The sequence below is a fragment of the Lutra lutra genome, chromosome 5, assembly GCF_902655055.1.
Source record: "Lutra lutra chromosome 5, mLutLut1.2, whole genome shotgun sequence".
In the NCBI taxonomy this organism is placed as follows: Eukaryota; Metazoa; Chordata; class Mammalia; order Carnivora; family Mustelidae; genus Lutra; species Lutra lutra.
Window position 1 is genome coordinate 148036720 of NC_062282.1, and position 27911 is coordinate 148064630.

The window sequence follows — 27911 nt, forward strand, 5'->3', positions numbered from 1 at the left end:
GTGCCCCATGTGCCAGAAATGTCTTTTTTGGCATCTGGCTGCACAAAAGCCTCTGATGAGATATTGTCTCCAAATTAGTGTCAATTTTTTCCCCCGCCACTTTTCCAGAAAAATAGGAAACCAATTGATCTTCCCTCCTGAGGAAAAGTCAGATTACTACCCCTTGCTCTTTTAATTTTGCCTTAGCTGGATAAAACACACTAGGCAGCTTCCAAAAGACAAATCTCAGCATGAGACTCATCTGGCATTATTAAGTATCCAAAATAAAACTCACAGAAAGGAAACTACTATGAGCCTCAAGGAATTCACACGCGGTGGAGCCTTAGAACAAGAGCCTTAGAACAAGGAACTTCTGAAAGAAAGGAGGAAGCGAATCTGTTCATCTCGGCTCTTTACAAGCATCGGCACTCACTGAGCCACCGAAGCTTGCGGTCCATTTCTGCAACCTTTGTCTGCAGGAAAGCATACACGCAGGGCCAGACCTTGTCGGTTTCCAATCCGGAGATGGTTTCCAGCACCCCCTTTCCCCGGTAACAGTCCAGGACGCGTTTGGTTTGGTCTTCGTAAGCCTTCAGCCTCTTGGTGAGTGTCTCGGGTCTGTCATCCTCATGCTGAACCAGGGGCTCGCCAGTCAGATCGTCCACGCCAACCGCTCGGGGCGGGTGAAATTCGAGGTTGTAGACGCGCCCACTGCTAGGATGGATCCAGCAAGCCGAGAGGCGTCGCCTGATGACCTCGACGGGCACGTCCATGTTCATCGCCAGGTGTATGTGATACCCTGTCCAGGGCCTCAGCTTGCCGCAGCGTCCTGGGGAACCCGCACAGCAGCCAGCTCCCCCGGGGGGAGCTTTTCAACTCCTGAAGGGTCAGCCGGGTCACGATGTTGTCCGGGATGAGCCTCCCCTGGTCCATGAAGATCTTGTCCCTCTGTGTCCCTCAGCATGTTGTCCCGGAGCGGGTCCCCTCTGGAGAACTTCTGCAGCGGGAAGTGTTTGACCATACGTGAGACCAGGGTGCGCTTGCCGGAGCCTGGGGCGCCCATGAGCACCCCATGTAGGAGCCGCCCCCACGCCCCCATGGCTGCTGGGCCCGGCGGGGGGGCTGCGGACGGTTGGGCCCCCGCGCTCCCTGCAGCGTGTGCAGTCAGGACCCAGCCTTCCCGCCCCCTACCACCTCCCTGCGAGCAGGTACAAGCAGGTGTTGGACACCGCCAGACAGCTTTGTGACTTGCAACATGGAGTGGCCACCTCCCCGCAGCTCGCAGTGGGAAAGTTGGTAAGCAGCAGAGCAACCCAGACACCGGAGCTGTCGATTCAGAGTTCGACCCTTCACACGCAGAAAATGGGGAGCATGGAGAGAGACGGGCTCTAGAGAAACAATTCAAGAGCACACGAGCGTTTCTTTCACCAGCTGAAAGAATGATGGGAGTCACAGGCGCAGACAGTCCAATACGTGGAGAAGAAAGCCCTGGCCGAGGTGTGAGTAAGCAGGGCTCTCGCACTCCAAGGAGGGAGGGACGTCCTCACCCTCACGGCTGGTTTGGAAGGGCAGCCCTGGCCGTGGCTTTGGAGGTTTTATAAAATTACTTCTCAGTATCTTCCTTAAGACAAGCTCTCCAAGTAAAACAAGAAGGCACACACAGGATGTTCGATTCGGCTATATTGCAACAGTGCAAAATTGCTAATTACCTAAGTGCTCACTAATGAGAGAAGAAAGAAATGAACCTTAGCCCTGCTGGCCCTTCATAGCAGCTACAAAGACAGATCCTTGTGTGCTAACGTGAAAGTAACTGCGGAGTTGCCGCATGGTATAATGTACATCCGGTTGATACTAAGGTATGTTATAATTTATATAAATATATCTGTGGAGTGAACTGGGAAGCCAGGTTGCAAGCAGCAGAAAGACAATTTGATTTCTGCATTTAACAGATTGCTCCATCTGCGACAATGAAGTGAAAAGGTGCTGGGAGGAGGCTACTTCAGCAGACCAGCAGACGGGTGAGAGAGGACCATTTTCACTTTTCTTGCCTCGACAGGAGTGAGAGTGAGCACCTTTTCGTTGACTGTGGGCCATTTCTACCAAATCTACTAGGATTTTTTTTTTTTTAAGATTGAATTTATTTATTTGAGAGAGCAAGTTTGTGTGTGTGAGAGAGAGCATGAGCAGTGGGGAGGGGCAGAGGGAAAGAGAGAAGCAGACTCCCTGCTGAGCAGGGATTGCCCCCCCCCCGCCCCCCCGCCAGCCAATGTAGGGCTCAATCCCAGGATCCTGAGATCATGACCTGAGCAGAAGGCAGACGCTCAACCGACTGAACCACCCAGTCATCCTCCATGTAGAATTTTTAAACTGATAATTATCTGCTGATCATTTCCTTGGAAGGATGCTTTAGGTTTCATTTATTACACAAGCCGTGGGACAGATCTGTCCTCAGCTTGGTCTTGGGTGGTCCAGTTGGCTCAATACAGCGTGGGACCCTGGATCGTAGGGAACATTAGCTCAGGAGAGAGTGCTGACCCCAGCATCCATTTCATTTCTCAAGAAGATCCACAGAAATGAGGTGATGGGCTGTTCTCCTCCGATAAGCAAGAGAGAAAGATTTAGGGGCGTAGAAACCCAATTTCTGTATTTGTGTTTTGTGGGAGCCAACAGAACTGCCGTTCTAAACGCGCAGACTTTTTTTTTTAATTGTTTCTGTTACTTTGGGTCTTTAAGTTAGTCATATAATCTCCTACTGTTACCATATTCAAAAAAGTTACGTTGAATACATAAGAAGATTCAAAAGGTGTACAGATATTTAATAGAAATTTGGCCCATATCCTCCAGCAAAGGAAAAGAGAAATGATGTTATAATTGCTTTGTGTGATAAAGCAGCATACTCTTACTGTCTTTTAATTATATACACAAAAAGCGATCCCACCGGGGTCTTTCTATCTTCCCGGATAGATTTAGACTTGGAGTATATTCAACCGTTAATTGAGACACCTAATTTGGTACCCGGATGTGATCCCAGAATATCCCAGAGAGTAGCTTCAGAGAGAAGGTGGCATTTTGCTCAGCTGCAGGTGTGAGTGGGCGACGATGTGTTTCCCAGCAGCTTAGAACAGGCACAGAGGATGCTGGGCTGCAGGTAGACATTGGGTTCCTACTAAAGCACAGGGTCATTTCTGGTTCCCGAGACCACCTCGGTCCCTCCTCTTTTCCCAGGCTGATGGCACTTAAAGCCACTTGGGACACTGGTTGTACAACTTCACAGCATCTGTTTAGGAGACTTTCTGACCAAATACGTAAAGCCCAATAGCCTAGTCCCATCACGGAATCCGTTTGGCCACATTTAGCAGACAATGTCTTGTGCCCACTGAGTGTGATTATGGACAGTTACTGAGACTTCCTGGGTGTTTTCCGTGGTGACAGATGCCAAATGGTGAGAAAACAGCTGGGGATCCTCCCACAAGGCTTCTTTTTGCAGTGCTAGTCATGTTGGGGTACAAATTTCCAAGTTAATTGATTGCCCCCTTTCTGGAGAGAGTTAGCAGGTCAGGGCATCCGAGGAGACCACAAGGAAGGTAAGAGGCTTGATAATCCTTCACTCATGGATTCAGCAGACTTTCATGGGGGTTTATCTCTGTGACTGGTTGTTCAAAGCACAGGGGTATAGCCCATGTGAAAGAATGAAGCCTGAGCGTCTGTCCCCGTGACTCTGACCTTCTAGTAGGTATCATGAGCTAGTGTTTCCCACTGGGGAGTGTGACATGGTTTTAGGTCTCCACAAAAGAACATTCTCCTCCCCACCTCTGGGTTTGACAACTGTGTTTTACTTCATTTTTTAAGACACTATTTTATTATGAAAACGTCAATGACACGGAAAATTAGATTGATGTTAGAATCAGAATGATTGATGCTTTCCCAATGCTATTCTATCTTATTTCTTCCTGGAGTATTTTCCAATCTTGTCCTATCTTCCCCGCCCCGGGATATTTTAAATAATAGCATTTTCCATTTTAATGGTGGATGTGTATGTTTTAATATGTATAAGGAAAAATATAACTAGCATTCAGACCTAATATCTGGTAGTGTTCTTGCTTAGGACAAAACTACACCAGAAATTTAAGTTTTAAAACTGCTGCACATGGGGGACATGGCACCTGGCTGGCTCAGTCAGTAGAGTGTGTGACTCCTGATCTCAGGGCTGTGAGTTCGAGCCTCACATTGTGGGTAGAGTTTGCTTTAAAAAACAATGGAAACTGGTACACAGATCGGCAAAGTCCAACAGGGATACATAAATGATGGAAGTTTATGAACTATTGGCAGAAGCAACAAGAAATGAAGAGGGGGTAGAAAATGTTCCCCTTATCTTCCCTCCTTCGGTGAGGTTACGATGGTCAGAGAGATTCCTTGTATAGAAAACCTTTAGCACCATGCCTGGCACTTAGTAAGCACCTTGAGAAGAGAGGCTAGTATTGTTTTGGGAAGGCATCTTTGATTCTAGAAACCAATGCTAGCTAGTATTTATTAAACACTCACTGTGTACAGATACTGTTTTTAGAGATTAAAATATCTCACTTCCTCTTCATAGCCCCACTAGGAGTAGATGATAGGATCCCCAGTTTTGGGATTAAAAAATCGTCTTGGAGAAATTAAGTAACTCAAGGTTACAGAGCTCTTCAGTGGCTGGACTGGGGCTTGAACTGAAAGCCTGCATTCCTCCAAAAGCCAGGTTTCATTTTCTTCCTGGCTCCCAAGACCACCAGAAGGCAGCTAGGGAAAGACCTAGCTGGGAGTCCCAGTGTCAACCTGACTCTTCCATTTGCTAGCACGGTGACCTTGAACATCTCACTGCACTTTTTCTGAGCCTCTGTGTCTTATGCATCAAATGGGGACAGCAGTGCTAATGACCCAATTTGCAAGCACAGGATGAAATAATGGGTTACGGAAATCCGACGCTGGAGGCATTAAGTCTGTGTGCTATATTCACACATCACGGACAGGGCATATGCGATTTCAAGCAATCCCCTTCCCTCTTTGGGTCTTGGTGTCCTCAGCTGTCAAGATCATGGGGTTGACCCCAAGAGCCCCACTAGGGAGAACGTTCCAGAATTGGATTCTGATTGGACCAGGGTAAATAGTCCTGACTCTTGACTCTTAATGAAAAGAACCGGATCAGCTTCCATCCAGTGTGCTCTTGGTTGGTAATTGTAATTATCATCGTCTGCAGTCCTTAGAAAGCCGAACCTGACAATAGCAGGTTGCTGCTGCTTTGTCAGGAGCAGTCCCCGGGAGCAGAAGCAAGAGAAAAAGAATGAGACTAAGAAGGAGGAAGGGCACCTGAGCAGACACAGCTGGGCTGGTTGCCACGAAGTACCCGCCGACGACTTTATTTCATAGCACCGCCTCTGAAAAGCGGCATCTCTGGACAGTCTGGAGTAAATAGAAAAGAGAATGAATTTATTTACCCGTCTCCATCTCCCATGGTGCAATATTTAGACCATGGGGTGTCATGTTAATTCCTCTGCAATTAGGGGTCATGCGGTTCTGGGCTCTGAAGCAAGGTCCCCTACTGTCCCACGTCTTGGGGCTCCCAGGGAAGCCAAGGTGGGAGACGAGAGGCATGTGTATGGGTGTGAGGCTGGGCTTGGGGAGCGGGTACCTGGGAGAAGTTACAGGTGCTGATGGCTATGGTGGCCGTGGGAATGAGAGACAGGTGAGGCTGAGGGTCGGAAGCTGTCTCTGTGTGCCATCCCGTAGCTCGGCCCGGCCAGCTGCCAAACTGAATCGGAGGGGGCCGACTTGTAAAACAAGGACATCGATGAAAGAGGAAATAATCCATAAAAACACCTGAAAAAGGAACTCAGTTTTTATCCTGAAAAGGAGGATAATAGTAATACAAACCCGTAAGTAATTAAGAAGTTAGAGGCATTCAAGGAGTTAAGATCTGTAAAGCGTTTAAAACATTAGGTGCTTACAGAAGCTATGATGTAGACATTTGGTTAAAAGAATGGAACACCAGCCACGTGAGCTTAGGTGATTTCTGCAACCTCACGTGTTAATTTTACCTAGAAGCTTTCTGGCTATGAAGGAAAAATAAAACATGGCAGGCTTCATAATTTCTACAATCTGATTGAAATGAGCCTGCTAATCCTGAAGGAGAGCCAAGAAATTACGTGGCATGAAAACTACAGGGAATCCATCCCAAGGGACATTAAAAAGCAAAATAAAGAAGGAGCACCTGGCCTGGGTGGCTCAGGCTGTGGGGCGTCCAACTCTCCATTTCGCCTCAGGTCATGGTCTCAGGGTCGTGAGATTGATTGGATTGCTTGAGTCTGCTTGAGATTCTCCCTCTCCCTCTGCCCCTCCCCCTGCTTGCACCCAAATAAATAAATAAATAAATCGTTTAAAAGCAGAATACATAATGTGCTCAGAATGTTTAAGTGCGATGTGCAGAAGAGTTTGCTCAATCCTCTTTGGCTGGTGCTTTACCAGACGGATTCAGCTGAGCTCTGAAAGTGAAGATAAAGAGATTGGAACTGGAGGCTTTCTGTTGGGTCATCCTGAATCAGTGACTCTCCAGCGGAGGCAGCTTGCCCCCCCCCCCCCGCCCCGCCCCGGGGGACGTTGGGCAATGTCTGGTGACATTTTCAGTTGTCAGAACTTCGGGCCAGGCTGGGTCTGGCACGTGGCATCCTGTGACTGGAGACCAGGGATGCTATGAATAGTGCAGGGGACGTACCTATGACCTGTCGTTTATCCGAAATTCACATTTAACGGAGACCTTTGTATCCTGATTTGCTAACTCTAGCCACCCTAGCGGCTTAAATATTTCTGCAGCGCACAGGACAGTCCTCCACGGGGAAGGATTATCAGCCCCCAAGTCTAAATGGTACTCAAGTTGCAAAACCCCGCCCTCAATGAAGTACAGATGTTTACATGCTTTCCGAGGGGAAGGGGGACCCAGTCTGGACGTTAAGGTATCTTATCCTCAGTCAGACTTCTGCTTCAGATGAGTTAGCTGACAATTAATTTCAGGCCAGAACCTCTGGCCGTGTCCAGAGGACACGCTCTGCAAATTCAGCCGACGACAGGAGAGGCTGTTACTAACCGCGAAAGGGGAAACTAACAGACACACGGGAAACTCAGCGGCCGGCTGCTCTCCTCGCCTAACTTGCCTGTTTAAGGTGCAAGGTGCACTCTGCCCGGGGCTAGCTCACCTGAGGTTAGGACATCTTCATCCACATCCATCCTTTGGGGCCTTTTCTGAGCCATTTCTTAGCTGTGATGGGTGGCGACTGCGTCCCCAGCTCCCTACCACGGTCACAAGAACTGAAGGCAGACCCATTCTTGGCCTGGCATCAGGTACTAGCCGATGTTCTCATCAGCGACCCGACTCACCCAGAAAGGATTCCGTTATGCGTACTGTCCTCTGAAAGGGCGGGGGACTGGATCATCATTTGAAAGCTTGCCATCCAAAAAGAGCTGAAAAGGTAAGCTGGTTTTTTTGTTTGTTTGTTTTTGTTTTGTTTTGTTTTGTTTTCCACGTTAGGGTTAGTTTTGGCTTTCTGAAAAACGGAGTTCTGTGGCTCACTTCCTTTTTCATCTGCAGGGGGAAACAAGGGACCTCTGTGTTTTCATCATGTGTCGTGAGTCCCAAAGGTGCAGGTGACCCCTTGTTGGTTTCCATTTGAATTGCAGGGTTCTTGATGCATAGAGTCCTTTTTAAATTTTATTTATTTATTTATTTTTAAGATTTTATTTATTTGACAGACAGAGATCACAAGTAGGCAGAGAGGCAGGCAGAGAGAGAGAAGGAAGCAGGCTCCCCGCTGAGCAGAGACCCCGATGCCGGACTCGATCCCAGGACCCTGAGATCATGACCTGAGCCGAAGGCAGTGGCTTAACCCACTGAGCCACCCAGGCACCCCTATAGAGTCCTTTTTTTAAAAAAACAAACTCTTCTGGGGATGCCTGGGTGGCACAGTTGGTTAAGCATCTGCCTTCTGCTCAGGTCATGATCTCAGGGTCCTGGGATCAAGCCCCCATGTCTTCTCCCTGCTCAGCGGGGAGCCTGCTACTCCCCCCCCACTCCACTTGCTCGTGCTCTCTCTCTCACAAATGAATAAATCCTTAAAACAAACAAACAAACAAACAAACTTTTCTACTGGAATAATGTCACAAGTACAGAAAAGTTGCATTGACAGGACCAAGAGTTTTCATACGTCCCCATCGTCTGGTTCCCCCTCTAGTTAATATCTTACGTGACAAGCAAGGTGCATCTGTCCCAGCTGAGAAACTAATGTACCTCCATCGCTATTGACTCAACTCCAGACTAAATTTGGATTTCACCCCATTTTGTATCAATGTCCTCTCTCTGTTCCACATTCCAGTCTACACTACTGTGTTGCCTCTAGTGGCCACATCTCCCTCATGTCCTCTGGTCTGTGACAACCTCTCACTCTTTCCTTCTTTTTAATGATGGACAGTCTGGAGGGGTGCTGGCCAGGTGTCCTGTAGGAAGGGTCCGCCTCCTGTTTTCCCATGATTGACAGGGATTATGGGTTTTGGGGAAGGATGCCACAGAAGCAAAGTGGTCCCATCATGTCACAGGTATGTGATACCCCACGACATCTCTGATGAGGTTAAACTTTGTCACCTGCTGAAGGTGGCGTCTGTCTGCCAGCTTGTTCCCCTGAACGGTTACTGCTTATGTCTTTCCCCATTCTGTCAAGTCTCTGGAAGTGGGTCACGAAGTCCCACCCTTGGGACGGATGGGGTTTAGCGCCACCTCCTGGAGGGGTGGGCAGTGTCTACTTACTTGGAATTTTTCTGTAAGAAAGATACCCCATGCAGCCATTATAATGAAAATTTTAAATAAATACATCTGCCAAGCTCCCAGATTTAACAAATGTTAACCTTTTCCCAAAGATGCATCAGCTCTTTATTTTTATTTATTTTAAAGACCTATTTATTAGAGAGAGAGAGGGAGAGTGCAAGCAGAGGGAGGGACAGAGGGAGAGAGAATCTCAAGCAGACTGCCGGCTGAACATGGAGCCCAACACGGGGCTCGATCTCATGATCCTGAGGTCACGACCTGAGCGCAAACCCAGAATCAGACGCTCAACCTAGTGAGCCACCCAGGTGTTCCAACTCTTTGTTTTAAATAAACTTTGACACATCGTAACGGAAATGGTTGAGGTATCCCTCCTATTTCTCCCATTCTCCTTTCTCCTTCCCTTCAGGTAACAGCTAGCTATCTCCATATTGTCTCTGTAAGAGGACTTCCAGTATTTCTGTTGCATTATGCAACTTGTTTTCTTCATGCAACTTTATGCTTCTGTTCAGGTTGAAGAATGTATGTGGGACGGCATCGTAATCTTCCTGGTAATTGGCCCCCAAATCCCTTTATGAGTTGGGTTCTTTGTAGAAAGTTTTCCTGTCAGCTATTTAATTTATTTATTTAAGTGTTTTGTTTTATTGAGAGGGAGGTGGAGGGGAGGGGCAGAGGGAGAGGGAGAGAAAGAATCTGAAGCAGGCTCTACACCCAGTGTAGAACCCCCCCCATCCAGCTTGATCTCACGACCCTGAGATCAGAACCTGAGTTGAAATCAAGAGTCAGAGGCTTAGCTGACTGAACCATGCAGGTGCCCCGTTTCCTGTAGGCTATTAATCATACCTTTGGTGTGTGAATTGGTAAGACGCACATGACACCTCCCGGACTTTGTTCTTAGAAGCGGGACTGGGGAAGGTTCTAGAAAGAGAAGAGGGAAAAGAAGAACTGGTTATCCTTTTTGCTGCTTCCTACAGTCTCTAAACACTGGCTGCCTCTTCCACTCTTCTTTCTGTCCTGGCTACTCACCTCCCCTGGTGTACGTGTGCCCTTGGAGCAAGTCCCTGATAATTGGTGAGGCATGACAGGAGGCGGCCATGTCAGCCCTCCAGAGGCAATGCGAGGCCCCATCAGAACTGAAGAAAACAGGGTTTCAGTGCCTGAACTCCAAACTTGGACATCTTAAAACTCAGACTCAGTGTGTGTCAAGCCAGTCATGGTCTTCCCCGGCAAGCTCTTCTTGCATCAATGTTGCCAACTTTAACATCTCTCTAGTCGCCACAGCTTCCTGGGAGCTGTTCTTGACTCCTGCCTTTCTCTCTCCTGTCACTAAATCCTACCACTAAATCAAATGCTATTATTCCTTAAAAAAAAAAAAAAGACTTTATTTGAGAGGGAGAGAGAGCATGTGTGCACGAGCAGCGGGGAGGGACAGAGGGAGAGGGAGAAGCAGACTCCCCACTGAGCAGGGAGCCTGATGTGGGGCTCCATCCCAGGATTCCAAGATGATGACCTGAGGTGAAGGCAGACACTTCACTGACTGAACCCCAGGTGCCCCTCAAAGTGCTACTATTCCTAATTGTAAAATACCTTAGTCCTTCCATTTCTCTCCAGCCCTAGGCTGTCACCCTCAACATTTGTATGATCTCACACCCAGTTACTATGGCCCACACCCAGCTAGACTCCCTACCTCCAGCCTTACCCCACCACTCCGTCTTGTAGCCTGGAGGCTGGAGAAATCAGACTCTCTTAGTTCCCCAGGGAAACCTTGCCCACTGGACCTCAGGACATATCCAATCTTCTGATACAGTTTGCAAAGCCTACAAAATCTCTCTTTCGCTTATTGTCTCTAGCCTCCCTTCCGATCCTCTTTGCCCCAGACTTCGTCTGCCAACATGAACAGCTTTGTCTTCTTTTGCGAGATATGTGGTGTTCCCCTCCCAGCTGGGGCGTTCTCACTCACCCTTCTCTCTGCTTGGAAATCTGCCGCCGTGCAACTTCTGTCGGCTTTTATTCTGCAGCCCAAATATGCCATTTCTGCAGGAAGCACTCTGACCAAGTCTCTCTCCTGACCAAAGCCTCCTGGGAGCCCTCTTGTTGGGGCCTGACCTTGGGCCCTTCCTTGGCCTACCAAGGTGCGATTTTAGCAAGAATCTTGCTCAGTCTGTTTAGTGAGCCCTCCCCCATCTGGGTATCTGATCACCCTCCTCATTCCCCACCCTGGACACCTAACTCCCTGGCCTGCCTCCAGCAAAATTCCTGTTTGGCCACTGAGGCAAGAACCTGCAGCCCTGGATGTCTCCTCTCTGTGATTTTTTTATCCACGGATCCCCTGGCTCTTCTTACTGGCTCTCCATCCGCAGTTGTCACTGCTGTATTTGGAATCGAGCTCAGTCCATCTTGAAATCTCTTTCTCTAGTCATTACTGAGTAATGTCTGCTTTGACCGCCTTGACCTAGGGTCCAGCTTGGTTTCTCTTTAACAATGCCCCAACCACCCCCGACTCCAGACGAGGTCACTTCGGTTTCCCCCATTGGGATTATCGTGCTTTCCTGTAACTCCTTCTATAACTCTGTTGTTTTCTTACTGAATTTCACGTCTCCTGAGGGAAGGGTTAGGTCTTGATTCCCAGCACATCCCGAAGCTTGGCACGTGTAGGACGCAGTCAGTATTTGTGACGTCATGGAATGAATTCTCCGGGTTGCTCACTTGCCTGTAGACACTTTGCTCCAAGATAGGCAGTTTTAGGTAGTGGGGGCATCCTCAGAAGGTGGTGTGGTAGGCCGGCACCATGGGTGCGATGAATCTGTCTGTACTTTCAGACTGTTGAGCGACGCTCAGCCCAAAGCCCTTCCTGGGTCTGGTCTTCCCTTGAGCTGAAGCCCTGAGCTGATTTTCCCCAGCGAGGCCTCCCTGGAGAGAACTGGCCCCTGCCTCATTCATTCACGTTCTCAGGCTGGTTCTCTTCCTCCGCAAGTGCCTAAAATTCACGATTGCACCTTCTGTCCACCTGTCTACCCGATCCACCTGTCTTTCTCTCCACTTTCTGGCTAGCACAAAAGTAGACAAGACCTCAGTTAATGAAGTGTGGGGCTTGGGCACAGAAAGGGAATTGCTAAGTTGTTCGTTTAAGGTAACCATTACTTGTCCTGCATCTGTCTCTGCTTATTCATTTCACTGATGCGTAGAAGTAATCGACTGGTTTTACTACCTTTTGGCATACTAGTAGAGACTCTCGGATACATCTTGGGTTTGAATGGGGCGGGCATTCTGATCTGGAAATGAGAGGTAGCCCATAATTTTCGAACCAAAATATCTTGATTTTTTTTTTTTAAGATTTTATTTATTTGACAGAGGGAGAGAGATCACAAGTAGGCAGAGAGGCAGGCAGAGAGAGAAGGGGAAGCAGGCTCCCCGCTGAGCAGAGAGCCCGATTCAGGGCTCGATCCCAGGACCCTGGGATCATGACCCGAGCCGAAGGCAGAGGCTTAACCCACTGAGCCACCCAGGTGCCCCAAAATATCTTGATTTTTAATGCATTTCAGTGATGTTTGGAATGTGAGTAGAGGCAAACAAGAAAGTGATTATGTCACAGTTACTTTAAAAAAAAAAAGATTTTATCTATTTATTTGACAGAGTGAGCATGAGCAGGGCAAGGGGCAGAGGGAGGGAGAAGCAGACTCCCCACTGAATGGGGAGCCCCATGCGGGGCTCAATCCCAGGGCCCTGAGATCATGACCTGAGTCGAAGGCAGATGCTTAACCTACTGAGCCACCTAGGTGCCCCCAAATGAACTTTTTTTTGCCCCCAAATTAACTTTTGTTAAATGGATTAGAAGCAGAAGAGTGTCACCAGTATTGATACTGAGAGACCAGAGATCTGTCAAGCCCTTCTCAGACCACCAGAACTGCACTCCAGAGAGAGGAAGGTCTCATCTAAAACCCCTCTCTAATTAGTGAATCTCTGTCATTGTTTTAAAGGTTTATAAAAAAGAGGATTCCATAACCTCTCTGGCAAAAACCTTCTAGCTGTTAGGAATGCTGATTCTGGGAAACTTGAGTCTATTGATTTTTTTTTTTTTTTTTTTTTACTTAAATTTTTCAAGCTGCAGGTAAAATGCAATTCCTTTCATCTTTTTGCTGTAGACGGAAACCAGAGGCTTACCAGAGGTTAAATTATCCATAATCACTCCCCGTAAGTAAGTAGTAGGCTTGAGATCTGGACTCCGGCCTGTCCAATGCTAAACCGCCTTCTCTTTTGTTCTTTGACCCATGAGCCTGCCTTGCCTAGTCAGGGGGACTGTTCAGCTGACGAAATAGTTCAGTCCCTTAGCGAGTTCAGGTTAGAGGTCGTGCCCACCATTGGCCACAAACCCGTGTGTATGTCTCTAGCTCTGTGTCCTGGGCCCCATGTCAGCCGTTGTCACCAAGACAGGCTGCCTTGGGAACCACTGGCCAGTGGAGGCAAGACTGAGGTGGGTCAGGGTGCAGCATGGTGCTAGAGGAAGCCAAAAAGCTCCTGGGCTGTGTGTGTGCCAGGCCTTAGCGTGTCAGCCCAGAACATTCTGACACTGGAAAAGCAGTAAACGCGGACTGGAGCTTATGACTAGTAACCCCGTCTCAGACCTTGTCTGTACTGTGAGGGTCGTAATCCCTGTACAAAGGACCCAGGCCACATTACATGCCAAGGATTGAAACCAAGCCTCGTATACCATGAGTTCTCGATAAAGCTTCCATGCGAATAATATATTTAAGTTGTTACTGTTACCTATGTTATTGCTGTTCTTATAAATTGAAAACAAAGTGTTGAAACAGAGCCACCAGCCGATTAAGTCATGACAGGGCCATGGGTATCGTGGTGCCTGACTGGCTGGTGACTCAAAATCAGTAGGAGAAGTTGGTGGCTCCAGCAGCTGTGTGTGCTGGGGCCGGGGTGGCGGGGGCGGGGGGGTGGTTAGTCGGTAAGTTGTCTGCCTCTGGCTCAGCCCATGATCCTGGAGTCCCAGGATAGGGGCCCCAGGCTGGGGTTCCCTGCTCAGTGGGGAACCTTCTTCCCCCTCTTCTCCTTCCCCTGCTCCTTCTTTTTCTCACTCACTCTCTCTCTCAAATGTATAGAAAAAATCCTTAAAGAAAAAAAAATTAAAACACACATCTACATGGGTGCCAAAACACCCCGCCATCTTGTACATTCAATTCAGCTACATCTTCTGTCTGAGAAAATGTTCATCTTTACTAATTAAATATTACATTTAATATTCGTCCCCAAAGCCTTGCTTTCCAGGCCTGTTTATACCGGGTGGCTCTTGGGTTTCTCTTTTTCATAACAGCTCATTGATTTATTCACATCCAGAGATTGTGTTAGCCTATATGTACTTTTCAGATTTTTTAACTTGCCTCTTACTTTTTCTCTCTTCATTTATAGCATTTTTTTCGTTTCATATCTATGTGACCTTTTCTCTAATGCTGCATTAACATTTCCTACCTACAGCTCATCTGTTTGGTTGTTTTATGTGTGTGTATATATATATATTTCTTAAACTTAAAAACCTTTACATAAATGCTCAAACTGCACAAGAAAGTATCCTTACTGTAAACACAGAGAAGCACATGCAATTCTTATGAATCCTTGTCCATATTTATTAGCTTCGAAGTACTGAGCACCTGTTTTAAAGTTCTAATGGTAGAAACTCAAGGTTTTATTTTAAAATCTACAACCAAGGGTGCCGGGGGTGCTCAGTCAGTTAAGCGTCCGATTCTTGGATACGGCTCCAGTCATGAACTGAGGGTCGTGAGATTGAGCCCCTCATCGGGCTCCACACTCAGCACGGAGTCTCCTTGAAGCTCTTTTGCCCTCTGCCCCTCCCCTGATGCTCTCACACCCATGCGCGTTCTTGCTCTCAAATAAATAAACAAATCTATAAAAATGTATATATACATATGCAAACAAAATTCTGCCACCAGCAAAGCTGAGAAATGCATAACGTCATGACGATATGTCCCCTGACGTTGTTGGCAGTTTGTTAATTAACAGATACGTGTGTGATCACCGGGTCCTTGTCCATTCATTAACTGGAGGGGTCCCGGGAAGAACGCCCTTTGGATGAGTCAGTAGGAAGCACGTCTGCTTTCCCTACAGTTGTGTGAACCCACAGGTAGAGCCCATGGGTAGAGCCGAAGGGCTTCATGTTCCTCCTGAGACACCTACATACCCATATGAACCTGATGTTCATCTTGATCAGATTTTATCTCTACACAAGGGAGGGGAGAGGGACTGTGTCCCAGGAGTAGACTAGTGTGCCCATGCCACTCCCCCAACCCCGCCCGCCACCTTGCCTAACCTACACTTGCACATGAGCAGGCTCGCTTGAGCTGGCTCAGATAGAAAATACCCCCCAGGGAGTCTGTGAAGAAGAATGGCATGTTTCAGGTCTTCCTCACGGTCGATGCTGGTGGACAGCAGGGGATGCCGCCATCATCGATGTCTTGTTATCCTCTGAGGGCAAACCCCATCCTTTCCGATGACATTGTGACCTGGCAGAGGGATTCACGCAGCTATAAGGAAGTTATTGAGAGGTCGAGGCTCTAATTTAGGAGGATTTAATGGGACCTGGTAACAGGACCTTCTGGGTACCTTGCTAAAGCCTGCACACTAGTTACATATTCGGCCGAGGGCCAGCTGCCCACATGGAAGGTTCTCTGGGGCTACACGGTGAGTCAGTAGGTGAAACCCACCCCTGGAGGCCAGTAAACACTCTGCCTCTTGAGGCTTCCTCCAGCTGCAGGGTAGCAGGAAGTAGCCCCATTAATGCAGGTGCCTTCGAGGTGTCGAGGCGGGGAGAAATGCAAACTACCAGGAAGTCCTAGGGTTCTCAAGAAGTTCAAAACCCTGGGTGAACCAATGTCGAATTTGCAGGAAATCTTGTGTTGGAGATTGAGGTGAAGGCGTCTGATTTCTGAAGTCTGACTATGACTCAGCAAACCACCACCACAGGCCCCAGATCATCAGAGGAATGCCCGCCTCTCTCTGAGTCAAGGCGATGGGTGGGAACACTTGCTCTGTGCACATCTATCTGGGGGAGCAGAGCGGCAGAAAAGGAACCGGGATTATGTCAGAACCTGGGCCAGGGACTGAGGAGGCTTTTTTTTTTTTTTCTCCGCCTAGGAAATGGCTGCAGGGACAATGACCTTTTTGCACCAGATACTGGAATAAGTATTAGCGTCAAGCTAGGAAATAATTTTATTTTAAAAAGCCAAAGACTGTTTATTCTGTTCCTGGACAAATGGAGATATTCTTTTTTTCGTTTACTGTGATCTACGGCAGGCAAGGGAAGAGTGCTGGGTTCCTAAAGTTTCTCTAAGTTCCTGCTGGAGTTCTCCACTTCTGTATCCATAGGACAGAGAAGGGAATAGCAGGTCACACGGTGACTTAAAGTTTCAAGGTCACAGTTCTCAAACTCCCAACCTGACCACAGATCTCTATTTCTTGGACTAAGCTGTTTTGTCTTGAGCCATTTTTAAAATTGCAATTTTAACTCTACCTCTAGAGAGTGTTTTCTGTATTCCTTCCCATCTACTTAATATCCTTGACTCGGATCTTAATAGGTTTTTGGAAATGGACCGGTTTGCCTCCAAAACTGATTCCAAAAATCAGTCTTGGAAATCACCACTCTTCTTTCAGCAGATGGTATTTGCTGTTTAATTGACTACCCGAAAACTTGTGGGTTCAGAGAGGAGCAATTTCTGTAGCTGACAATTTTGTGGCTGAGCTTTTCTGGGCAGTTCTGGTCTTGGCTGGGCTCGGCCACGAGTTGGCTAGGTTGGCTGAGAGCTATAGGGTGGTCTCAACTTGTTCAGCTCGTTCTGCTTCATATAACCTCCTCACCTTCCTGGGGGGCTTACCCAGGCTTTTCCACATAGTTGTCTGCATAAGCTTCTGAGAGAGAGCGAGCAGAAGTGTTCAAGGCCTACCTTGGAACTGGCATGGCATCATTTCCATCACATTCCATTTGCCAAGGCAAACCCAAGGCCATCCCTGATTCAAGGTTTAGCCTATGTCTTGATGGGAAGGGTGCAAAGGGTTACGTTGCTGAAAGCAACAGACGCAGGAAGAAGAATTGGAGCCATTTTTTTGCAATCTGTGATGCCTACCAAAAAAGGGAAAGTGTATCCAAATAATTTGATTGCAGGGGAATTTTTTCATGGAAGAGAAGTGGGCTGACAGAAATCTGTATAGATCTGTACCTTATTTGAAGTGGTTGTGACCAGTTGTTCTTGCTGATACTGACACCATGAAAACAGAGAACATGGGGCAAATTCTCAGCGAGCTGTAGTCGGGCGTCCTAGATTTTATACCCAATAAATGTGAGGCCCTTTCCCTCCACACTACAATCATTTCTGTTTTGCAAATGTTTGTGTGGATGCTTGTTGCAGGCTGGGGTTTCTGGGAGGTCGACTTGGAGACAGAAGGTCGGGTAAAAGGTCTGTGCCAAGGCGAACGCTTGGATCAACACCTGCAGTGGAAGGATGGTAGAGTAGAGAGCAGCTGAAGGGACCTGCGGGCCCATGGCTTCAGACAAGCTGTGGAGAGCTCTCCCTTGTCAGGAGCCTGTCAGAGGGCTGTCCCAGATTGGGCCAATAGGCCTGAGACAATCCCCAATGATGCCAACATGTGAAAGCTCTCTGCTGATTACAGTTCTGGGGCTGAAGGCCCTTCATTCTGGATCCAACAGAATGTTCGTGGAATCACAGGGAGAGTCTAGCTACCGACCTATAGCCGGTCTAGTCTGCAGGAGAAGCTGCATGGACACATAATGCGAGATATTTGTTGACTCTGTTGTTCTCCTCAGAAGCTTGCAAACATCTTCGTGAAGGGTTTCTGACTCAAAGGACTGCTACCTTCCTTTTGCTGCTGGAGCTGAGCTGGAAGTGGTGGGCTCACTGAGGAACTCGCTTAGCCATCCGTGCAAGTCTGCTTCATGCATATTTTATGCCTCCTCCTCCTCCCCTTCCTCCTCCTCTTCCTCCCAAAGGAGCCCTGATTCCTGCCACCCTAGCTTTTAGCCAGCAATTCCTGGCATGGCAGATGGGGATGTGGACTTTTCTCGCTCCTCTGTCTGATCACAAGGTATCCTCAGTGCTAACAGGGAGTGCATTTGGGCTAAGGGGAGGGTCAGAGCTCAGCGCTCCAACCCAACTCTAAGGTAGTCATAAATATAAAAAAATCTGACTTTACCAAATAGAACTACTGGAACAAATTGAGTTGCCATCCTAGTTTTCTTTGCTTGGTGAAGGAATGAAGTTAGCTTCCCTGGTGGATTTAGAATAGGATTTCATTTCCAAAAATCTGATTTACATACAGCTATCATCTGCTGCATTTACAGCAGATTAGGAAAGCCCTTCTTGGATTTTCCATCTCAATATGGAATTTCCCTTTTAAAGGCCTTAAGTGGTCTTTGCAAGGGTTCAACCAGCCCCAAGAGGAGGCAGTATTGCCTAGTGGTGAAGAGCCCAGGTTCCAGAGTCAGGCTGTTCTGACTCTGGGGCTTCTAGGTGTGTGTTCTTAGAGAAGTCATTGTCTTAAAGCCTCAGTTTTCTCATCTGTACAATGGAGATTACAATAGCTGCTTCTTCCAGACACTACTTATCGGGAAGATTTGGTGAGGTGATGCCCATGAAGAGCCTGGCATAGGCCCTGGCATCAATAGTGTGAACTTCTCTTCTTTCAGATGATGGTGGTGGTGGTGATGATGGTGATGATCCTGATGACAGTGATGATGACAGTGATGATGATAATGGTGGTGGTGATGATAGTGGTGATGGAGATGATGATGATGGTGATGATAGGGTGATGATCATGATGATGGTGGTGATGGTGATGGTGATGATAATGGTGATGGTGTGGAGATGATGCTCATGATGATGGTGATGATGATAATGATAATGGTGATGATGATGGTGATGGTGATGATGATGGTGGTGATGGTGGTGATGGTGGTGATGGTGATGATGATGGTAATGATGGTGATGATGTGATGATAATCTTGATAATGGTGACAATGATGATGATAATGGTGGTGGTGGTGATGATATTGATAATGATGGTGGTGATGATGATGATGATAATGGTGGTGGTGATGATGGTGGTGGTGATGGTGATCATGGTGATGATGATGATAAAAACAGTGAGGCAGGGGCACCTGGGTGGCTCAGTTGGTTAAAGCCTCTGCCTTCGGATCAGGTCATGGTCCCAGGGTCCTGGGATCGAGCTCCGCATTGGGCTCTCTGCTCAGCAGGGAGCCTGCTTCCCTCTCTCTCTGCCTGCCTCTCTGCCTACTTGTGATCTCTGTCTGTCAAATAAATAAATAAAATCTTTAAAAAACAAACAAACAAATAAAAACAGTGAGGCATTTGGTCTTTGCTTTCTGTCAAATCCCCACACTCACTCCTCTTGATGGTTAACTTCATCTTCCAGTTCTTAATTTTTTTGCTGCAGGATCCCGAAAGTCATAGGTCGTGGGTAGATATGAATGAATGCCAGGGAAAAATATATTTTTGACAGATTTCTAAAATACAGATTCAACTTCAAGATAGCAAGATAGCATCACATGAGTAAGTTCTAAGAATTACATAAAAATAAGTAGCTTTGGCTGATAGAGTGGTCCCTGCAATGAGGCACCTAAGGTAACAGAGCAGGGGTGCACTTATGGGGTGGTGGCACCACAGGAGTAAACCCTCGGGTGCAGGATCAGGGGACTGGGTGGAGAATAGCAGGCAAAACAAGGGGCCATGGTTTGTGGACACGTGGGAGGCACACAAAGCCACAAGCTTCTCATTGTTGGGTCCACCAGTGGCTAGCCAGCAGTGACTGTCAGGGCAGACAAGGCACAAAGCAAACTGAGTAAGATTTCTAAATATATGGACTTTTGACATTGGCTGTGAAACCCCAGCTGTCCTATAATAAGCTTTAACCTTTGTCCACTCTGGAACAAGACTTCACAAGAGGGTGGTTTCCTCTTGCTTGGCCTCAGATCACCACAGGTATCTGCAGAGAGGTTACATTGCTGACATTTATTTTGACATTTATTTTGCAAGTGTGGTTTCGGTATGAGCCTAATAGTCTACAGTGGAAGAGAAGATTCTCTGTCTTCAGTGGATGACTTAGTAATGCGTTTCTTGATTTGGAAGACTTCCTTCATTGGCATCATAGGCATCTGGTGTGTTCTGATTCACCACTGTGTCTTACTGAGCCATCTACTGTGGTCATACTCGGGTTATCAACTTTCAAAGAATCAGAATTCGGGACGCCTGGGTGGCTCAGTTGGTTGGACGACTGCCTTCAGCTCAGGTCATGATCCCGGAGTTCCAGGATCGAGTCCCGCATTGGGCTCCCAGCTCCATGGGGAGTCTGCTTCTCCCTCTGACCTTCTCGCTCATGCTCTCTCTCACTGTCTCTCTCTCAAATAAATAAATAAAATCTTTAAAAAAAAAAAAAGAATCAGAATTCAATGAAATGCTTGAATACTGACGCTGTTTAAATTAGTGGACCCTTTCGCCGCCAATTTAGAAGAGCTTTAGGATCTCTGAGGACTTTGTTGCTGGCACTATCACCATGTGTTTTCATGGGTTTTGGAAAATGTAGGCAGCGGGGCCCACCATAGTCCCTGAAGTCCTCGTGTGACTATGTCCCTAGCATCTGATTCTGGACTTCCACTACTTTCTCATAAAAGTAGGGAGAAAGCGTGAACATTGGTCATCTCTGAGGACAGGAGCTGAGTGAGAGTCAAGGTGGGAGAAGAGAAGGTTTTCCCTGTTTATCCTTTTCTGTTTATCCTTTTGAATTTTAAACTGAGTGACTATTATAGCCATTTAAAAAAATAAACAAAATCCATTTTTAAATATGAAATCTTCCAAAAGGGGGTGAGGGAGTGTTGTGACTTGAGGAGATACCATCCCTAGTGGTAACCGGAAATGGAGCAAAGAGATGAGAGGATTATGAAAGCACAGACAACATGAGTCCCTCAGGAAATCACAGGAGTAGGAAGAAGATTCAACTGTGCAGAATTAGGGTTGGGTTTCTTTATTCGTGGTGGTTTTTTAATTTTTCTGAAATACGTATTAAGACATGCCTCATGAATGTGTATGTGTGTGTGTGTGCTGGGTTCCCTTGGCCCGGGACTGGGAAGCAGACGGGCGGGCCAATGGCAGGAAAACACAAGATGCTGGAGGTAAACATCTAGAAAGCCCTCGTGAGTTGGAGTGGTCTCTCCAGTGGAGCCTGCCAGTTGTGCTCAAGTCTGCATAAATGTGTGTGTGCATTTCTGTGGGGGCCCACCATCAATTAGGGATCAGAAAACACACCAAGTGTTCAATTTTGTGAGGCTTGTTTATGTCCTGGGCAGGAAGGTGCTGGGTTTCGATGATTCCCTGTCACAGCATCTCCTTTAATGAACCTCCGTTCTCCTCAAAACAGAATAAATTTGTCTTCCCTGGCAGAAACAATAAATAATGTATATGGAGATCGCTTCACGTATTGGTTAAGGCTGTTTCTGTAATCCGCTGTGTGCACACCTGTCACTTTTTCTTGGTGACAGATGAGCTTAATACAGTGGGAAGCTACCACAGAGCTCTCCCAGCACAGCCCTCAGAGAGGAGGTTACTGTTCACCAGAAAGCTAGCTGGTTTGCAAATGTGCAGGTCAACCGCAGCAGGCTAGCAGCAGGAAAAGTCTTCAAAGCAGGGGCGCCTGGGTGGCTCAGTGGGTTAAAGCCTCTGCCTTCAGCTCAGGTCATGATCTCAGGGTCCTGGGATCGAGCCTGGCATTGGGCTCTCTGCTTAGCAGAGAGCCTGCTTCTCCGTCTCTCTCTGCCTGCCTCTCTGCCTACTTGTGATCTCTGTCTGTCAAATAAATAAATAAATCTTAAAAAAAAAAGAAAGAAAGAAAGAAAGAAAAGTCTTGAGAGCAATTCGCCAATGGCAAAAACTAGGATGTACTTAATGAGCATACCGGAATGCCCCTGCGGCTAATAATACATAATATGTTAATTAAAAATAAATAAATAAAAAATAAAAGAAAAAACAAAAAAATAAGCATACTGAATGAAGATTCTGTCATAGCGTCTCTGCACAGTCTTTAAATTTCAGAGGGTTTTTGTTGTTGTTGTTTTGTGGTTTTTTTTTTTTTTTTTGGTTTAGAAAAGGAAGACATGCACAAGATTTGTTCCATTGTATTTGCATTTAATGGACATTTTAAAAGTTCATACCATACTATTCATATTGCCACCCTAAACCATGAGAAATTGGGAAATACACACATGCCTGAGGTGGGCAGAATTCTCTCCTGGACTACAGTCACGTGAGCTACCCCTTTTCGAACCACAGAAGAGTGTGAGAGACCAGAGTCCTTCGTTTTGTTTCTCTCCTTCCAATTAGGTTGACTGTCTTAGTTTCACTGTTTGAACAGTGTAAATGGATTATTTTGCAAGATCATCTCAACTACCAGTTAGGTGTAATTATTGTGTTTTATGGATGAAGAAGCTGGGACACAGAGAGGCTGAGTCATTTTCCTCAAATCACACAGCTAGCCAATCAGGAGTCTAACCCAAGCAGTCTGACTCTCAAACCAGCATGCTAACCACCATGTTGTATTCTAAAGAAAAGTACTTGGGCTCTTGTTATAGAAGCTACATTTAATGGAAAACCATTAACTTTATACTTAAATATTAGAACTAAAAAAAAACTGTCATAAACCTGGGCTGCCATGTACAGTTGTGCAGGTGAGCACTGCCCAACCCTAGAGGGGCATGTGTTTATGTTACAGCCCCTACAGGACACCTATTAAAGCTGGGGAGAACACAGTATCCACAGGTGGGTGCTATGGCCCTGAGTAGCCTGAAGGATTGATGAACTTTGGGTAAATGCTTCTTCACCAAAAGAAATATTATTTCCTAAATGATCCTAGTAAAGTAAGGAAAGTTGATTGTGGAAAAAGAAAAGCAGGGGCACCTAGTTGGCTCAGTCAGTACAGCACCTGACTTGATCTCAGGGTTGTGAGTTCAAACCCCACATTGGGCCTGGAGCCTACTTTAAAAAAAAAAAAAAAAGGAAAGAGATTATGTAAATCTTTAAGTAATTGGCAAATATATTTAATTATATGCTCCAGATTGACAGAGTTAACTCACTTTGCCATGAGAGATGTGGTTATTAGAATAATCACTTACCAGGGTGCCCAGGTGGTGCAGTCGGCTAAGCATCTGCCTTCAGCTCAGGTCATGATCTCAGGGTCCCGAGATCGAGTCCCACCAAGGGCTTCCTGCTCAGCAGGGAGTCTGCTTCTCCCTCTCCCAGTGATCCTCTCCCCTGCTCTTGCACTCACTCACACTCTTGCTCTCTCTCTCAAATGAATAAATGAAAAATCTTAAAAAAAAATTATCACCTATTGTCTCACATCTCCTCTATCTTCTGATTATTTATTGTATTAGTATTTTTACATCATCAAGATTTATAATAGAATTTAAATTTTATTGGGGATTGTAATTCCCATAGTTGCTTAGCCTTCATCCCACATTAAATGGATCACCAGACCTTATATCATGGCCTCTCCATTATTCATTGATTAACTTTTTAATTTGGCCCCCAATTGTATTGGGTACCTGTGATATTATGACTCGTTTCAAGTATCTTTGTGAGATAAGAGTCTCAAAAGTGGGAATCATTTGATAACACAGTATACGGATATTAAAATGTTGTAGGCATTGTCAAATTGGCCTCTAAAAAGGCTGGACCAATTTCCACAATCTCCTATAGTCTATAAAAATATCTATTTTTATGCCCTTACCTCCCCTGAATATTACCACCCAGATTTTGCTTGTATGAAGGATTGAAAATGGTATGCTACCCTGGAACCCAAGTCAGAGATAGTGACTATCAACAGTGCACTGTATATTTTCCACAACTCTTTGCTGATATGGAAACATAGAATGTACACACAGACTGTCTTTTTTAACATAAAAACACCCTTCATCTTGCTTTTTTCCCCATCACAGAAAATTCCATAGCAACACATACCGTCTAGCTTTTAGGAGTGGTGCAATGTATAGATGTTCCAACAGATCAATGGCCATCAAGAAGACATTCCAATATTTACTCAATGTTCTGTTGATGGTCTCTTAGGTAGTTCTGGACTCTTGTTTCAAAAGATGTAGCTGTAGATATCTTATGCCCACATCTTTGAACACACGGATGAATATTGATTCCTGGAAGTGAAGCTTCTGGGTGGAAAGGTATGTGCATTTAATATTTGATTGATTTTGCCAAAATGGCCTCTAAAGAGGTTACAGATTTGGGAACCCACCAACGGTGCATGGACCTGTCCAGTTGCCCACAGCCTTTGCAAAATAGGTTGGCATTAGCCTTTTGGAACACAGCCTAGAAATCTGGAAAGTGAAAAATGATATCTCAGTTTAATTTTAATGTCCGGCTGTCTTATTTATGGTAACAGTTGACAGACTTTTTAGTACATCTACGAGGCATTTGTATTTCTGTGTGTCTTCTTCTGTGAACTCTTTTCATGTCCTTTACCCATTTTTCGGTTGGGTTTTTGGTAAGGACTATTTCTTTTTGGTTTGTAAACTTATTGATATGTCAAGTAAATTAGCCTTAGTCATCTGTCTTGTTAAAGTAATTCCCACTTGTAGTTTGTCCTTTGTTGTTCTTTGAAGTATTTTTGGCCATGAAGATGGCCAAATTTTTTTTTTAACTTTTATACAGGCAGATTTATTAATAGTTTATGCATCTAGGTTTTGAGTCTTCCTTACAAAGACATTCTTCATGCCAAGATTGAATTTTCAAATTATCTCATATTGTCTTCGGGGGCTTTTATAGTTTCTTTTTTCCTTTTTAAGTTTTTATTTATTTAAATTATCTCCACACCCAACGTGGGGCTTGAACTCATAACCCTGAGATCAAGAGTCCTGCGCTCTTCCTACTGAGCCAGCACCTCATTGTTTCTTTTTTTTATGTTTATATACTTATAATTATATAAACATATATTTATATTTTATATTTATATTTTTTATATTAAAACATTTGTCTCACCTGCTACTTACTTCAGAGTAAGGTAGGAATTGTTTCCCTTTTTTCCTCATTGTTAGCCTGTTGAACATTCAATGATCCTTCTTCTCCCCACTGCTTGGAAACACTGCTCTCAAGAAAATCCCAGAGTTTCCAGGGGAAAGGTTCCTAGGGACACATCTCGCTCTGTGGTTCATGAATGTTGGCTTGCAGATTGGTCTTACACCGGTCACTTGACCGTCTCAGGAGGGGCTCCCTAAAAATACAGGTCCCTGCCCCCGGCCCTTCCAATTCTGAGGGCCTCAGGTGGTGAAGGGTTAAATTATTGTCTTTTTCCCCTGTTTATTTGAAATTGTTCAACTGCATATAAATATTTCATGAGTAGTTCAATAATCGCTATGCATACTTCCCCTAGGTTCATTCACCATTCTTAACATTTTCCCCACATTTACTTTATCTTTCCATGTATTTATGTACACACACACACACACACGTATTTCTTCTTGGAGCCCATTGAGAGTTAGTTACAAACAAATTTCTCTTCACCTTTTTATATTTCCACATTTTTATCCTGAAAACCAAGATATCTACCTCCATTGCCACCATATAATGGTCGTCCTCAGGAGATTTTACCATTGCTAAGAAGACTATTATCTAACAACCCATTTTCACACTTCCCATTGTCCCATATGATGTCCTTCATAGTTGTTGTTTTTGTTTTGTTTTAATGTTATTTTATTTTTTCAGTGTTCCAAAATTCATTGTTTATGCACCACGCCCAGTGCTCCATGCCATACGTGCCCTCCCTTGTTTTGTTTTTCATCCCTGATCCTATCAAGAGCCCTCAATGCCTTTGGCTTTCACAGCCCTTTAGCCTCCTCAGGACAGTTTCCAACTTGTTCTTCGGTTACCTTGATATTTTCGCTGTGTTGCAGAATGGCCTTCAGGGGGGACGTCTGTTTCTTCGTGGTTAGATACAGTCGGAGCGTTTCTGGCAGCAACACTGCATAGATGATGTGTGTCACGTTAGCAGACACACCATATCCGTTTGTCTCATCGTCCGGGACGTTAGATTTAACTGCTTGGTGGATGTGGTACCCCACAGATTTCTAGCCCTCAGATATTTTTAGTTGCTCCCGTGTGATTCTGATGCAGAGCCCCATTTGGGATTCACCAGTCAACTACACTGCTCTGAGATTTTGTTGGGGGGTCGGGGTCTCGTCCTGAGGGGCAGGGGGTCTCTGAAGGTGGGGCATTTGGAAGAATTTTTTTGGCTCCGGTAAAAGGGAACTTAGAGTCTTTAGTGGCAGACTGATCCTCCGTCTGGTATAGCTCATTACAACATATTTTTCATGCCCAAAAGCAAAAAAATAAAAGCAGGGACTTGAGGGTGAGTCCACTGGGTAGCTCCGTGAATTTAGTGTCTGACTCGATTTCTGCTCAGGTTGTGATCTCAGGGTCATGGGATCGAGCCCCTGTGTTGGGCTCCACACTGGGAATGGAGTCTCCTTGAGATTCTCTCACTCCCCCCTGCCCCTCCCCTTACCCTACCCTGCACCCCTTTTCTCTCTCTCTCACACTGCACCGTGGACACAAAGCATCATAATCTTTGACGTTCCTGAGTGAAGGAAACCAGACATAGAAGGTCACGTACCGTATAATTCCACTCAGATTCTTAGAGACAGAAGGCAGAGTGGTGGTTGCCGGGGGTTTGGGGGGAAGGGAGTGGGAATTAGTACCGAGTCACTGTTCAGGAAGATGAGAAGTTTCTGGAGATGGGTTGGAGGCGATGTTTGCGCAAGAACACAAATGTGGTTAATGCACTTCAAAGAGATTAACACAGTAAACTTTAATTTCATGTACATTTTACTGAAATAAAAAAAAGTCTTTTTTAATTTATTTATACTAAGGCTAGATGGCCTACTTTGTAACTTCCCTTCCTTGGTTTTAGCTTCTGGAATAACAGAAGATGAACCTTTCTCTCTTCTGTATAATATCCTTTCAAGAAGTTTCCAGCCTATTACCCGTGCTGCCCCTCCCTGCCCCCCATGTCCCCAACCACGGTGGGAGCAGTAGAAAGTCTAGTGGAAATTTACTTCTCATAACTGGATATTAAAGCAGCCTAGGACTGCCTTAGGGGACAATATATATCTGTGTGTGTGTGTGTGTGTGTGTATTCTTTTTTTAAAAGAAAATGAACCATTTTTAAAAAGATTTTATTTATTTATTTGACAGTGAGAGAGCACAAGCAGGGGAGCAGCAGGCAGAGAGAGAGGGAGAAGCAGACTCCCCCACTGAGCAGGGAACCCAACACGGAGCTCGATCCCAGGACTCTGAGATCGTGACCTGAGCCGAAGACAGACGCTTAACTGACTGAGCCACCCAGACGCCCCCAAATTAAACATTTTCCTAGTAAAGCAGTCCACCCATTTAGACAGGGGACAGTGTCTGTGATCCTCGCCCAGAGCTCTCCCTTTCTACGTGTGGAGTCCTATGCCCGCAGAGAATCTTGTAGCTGCTGCTTGAGAGCAAGTTGTGTGTAATGATCTGTAGCGAATAAGCTATAGAGAAGCTGGGGTCTTTTTATCTCCTTTGGGTTTCGAGGCAGAAAAGGAAAGCTTGGTCATCTGCAAACAGCCTGATGTTTCTTGTTAGGTTCCTATAACAATTCGTAGCCTTTTTAAAAAGACAGGTCACCTTCGCCATAGCAACAAATCCATTTCCTCCGGTGAGGTAGGCCCTGGCATGGTTATTAGTGGTCCTCCCAGCTCAGTGTGCACTTGGCCTTCAGGCTGTGAGCTGTGCCCGGTGTCCCTTGCAACTCCAGATTTAGGCCAAACCAGCTCCTTGGTGTCCTCCGGGCTCCAGGCTGATCAGATGGGCCCGAGGCCCATTCCTGTCCCACGGAAGTCACTGAGTAGGCAGAGGGTGTCTCCTTGCCCCTCACGGAGGATGGATTCATCCTCTTTCCATGAAAGACAAAGGGCGAAAAGAGCCAAAACAGGGACAAGAAATAGAGAAGTCCAAGG

At 46.0% G+C, this 27911-nt stretch overlaps 1 long non-coding RNA gene and 1 pseudogene across 3 annotated transcripts; both read right to left on the bottom strand.

Annotated features, from left to right (window-relative positions):
* Positions 1–392: 392 nt before the first annotated feature.
* LOC125101224 (GTP:AMP phosphotransferase AK3, mitochondrial-like) lies at positions 393–1227 on the bottom strand (annotated as a pseudogene).
* Positions 1228–5285: 4058 nt separating this feature from the next.
* LOC125101321 (uncharacterized) lies at positions 5286–11434 on the bottom strand. 3 transcript variants are annotated; one of them, XR_007127786.1, is made up of 5 exons: positions 11403–11434; positions 10779–10942; positions 9662–9736; positions 5645–5783; positions 5286–5415 (listed from the first exon to the last, which is right to left on the bottom strand). It is a non-coding gene; the product is annotated as an uncharacterized LOC125101321 (long non-coding RNA). The 3 variants fall into 3 exon arrangements; XR_007127787.1 differs by lacking the exon at positions 11403–11434 and having other exon boundaries at positions 5645–5764; positions 10779–11391; XR_007127785.1 differs by lacking the exon at positions 11403–11434 and having other exon boundaries at positions 10779–11391.
* Positions 11435–27911: the final 16477 nt, after the last annotated feature.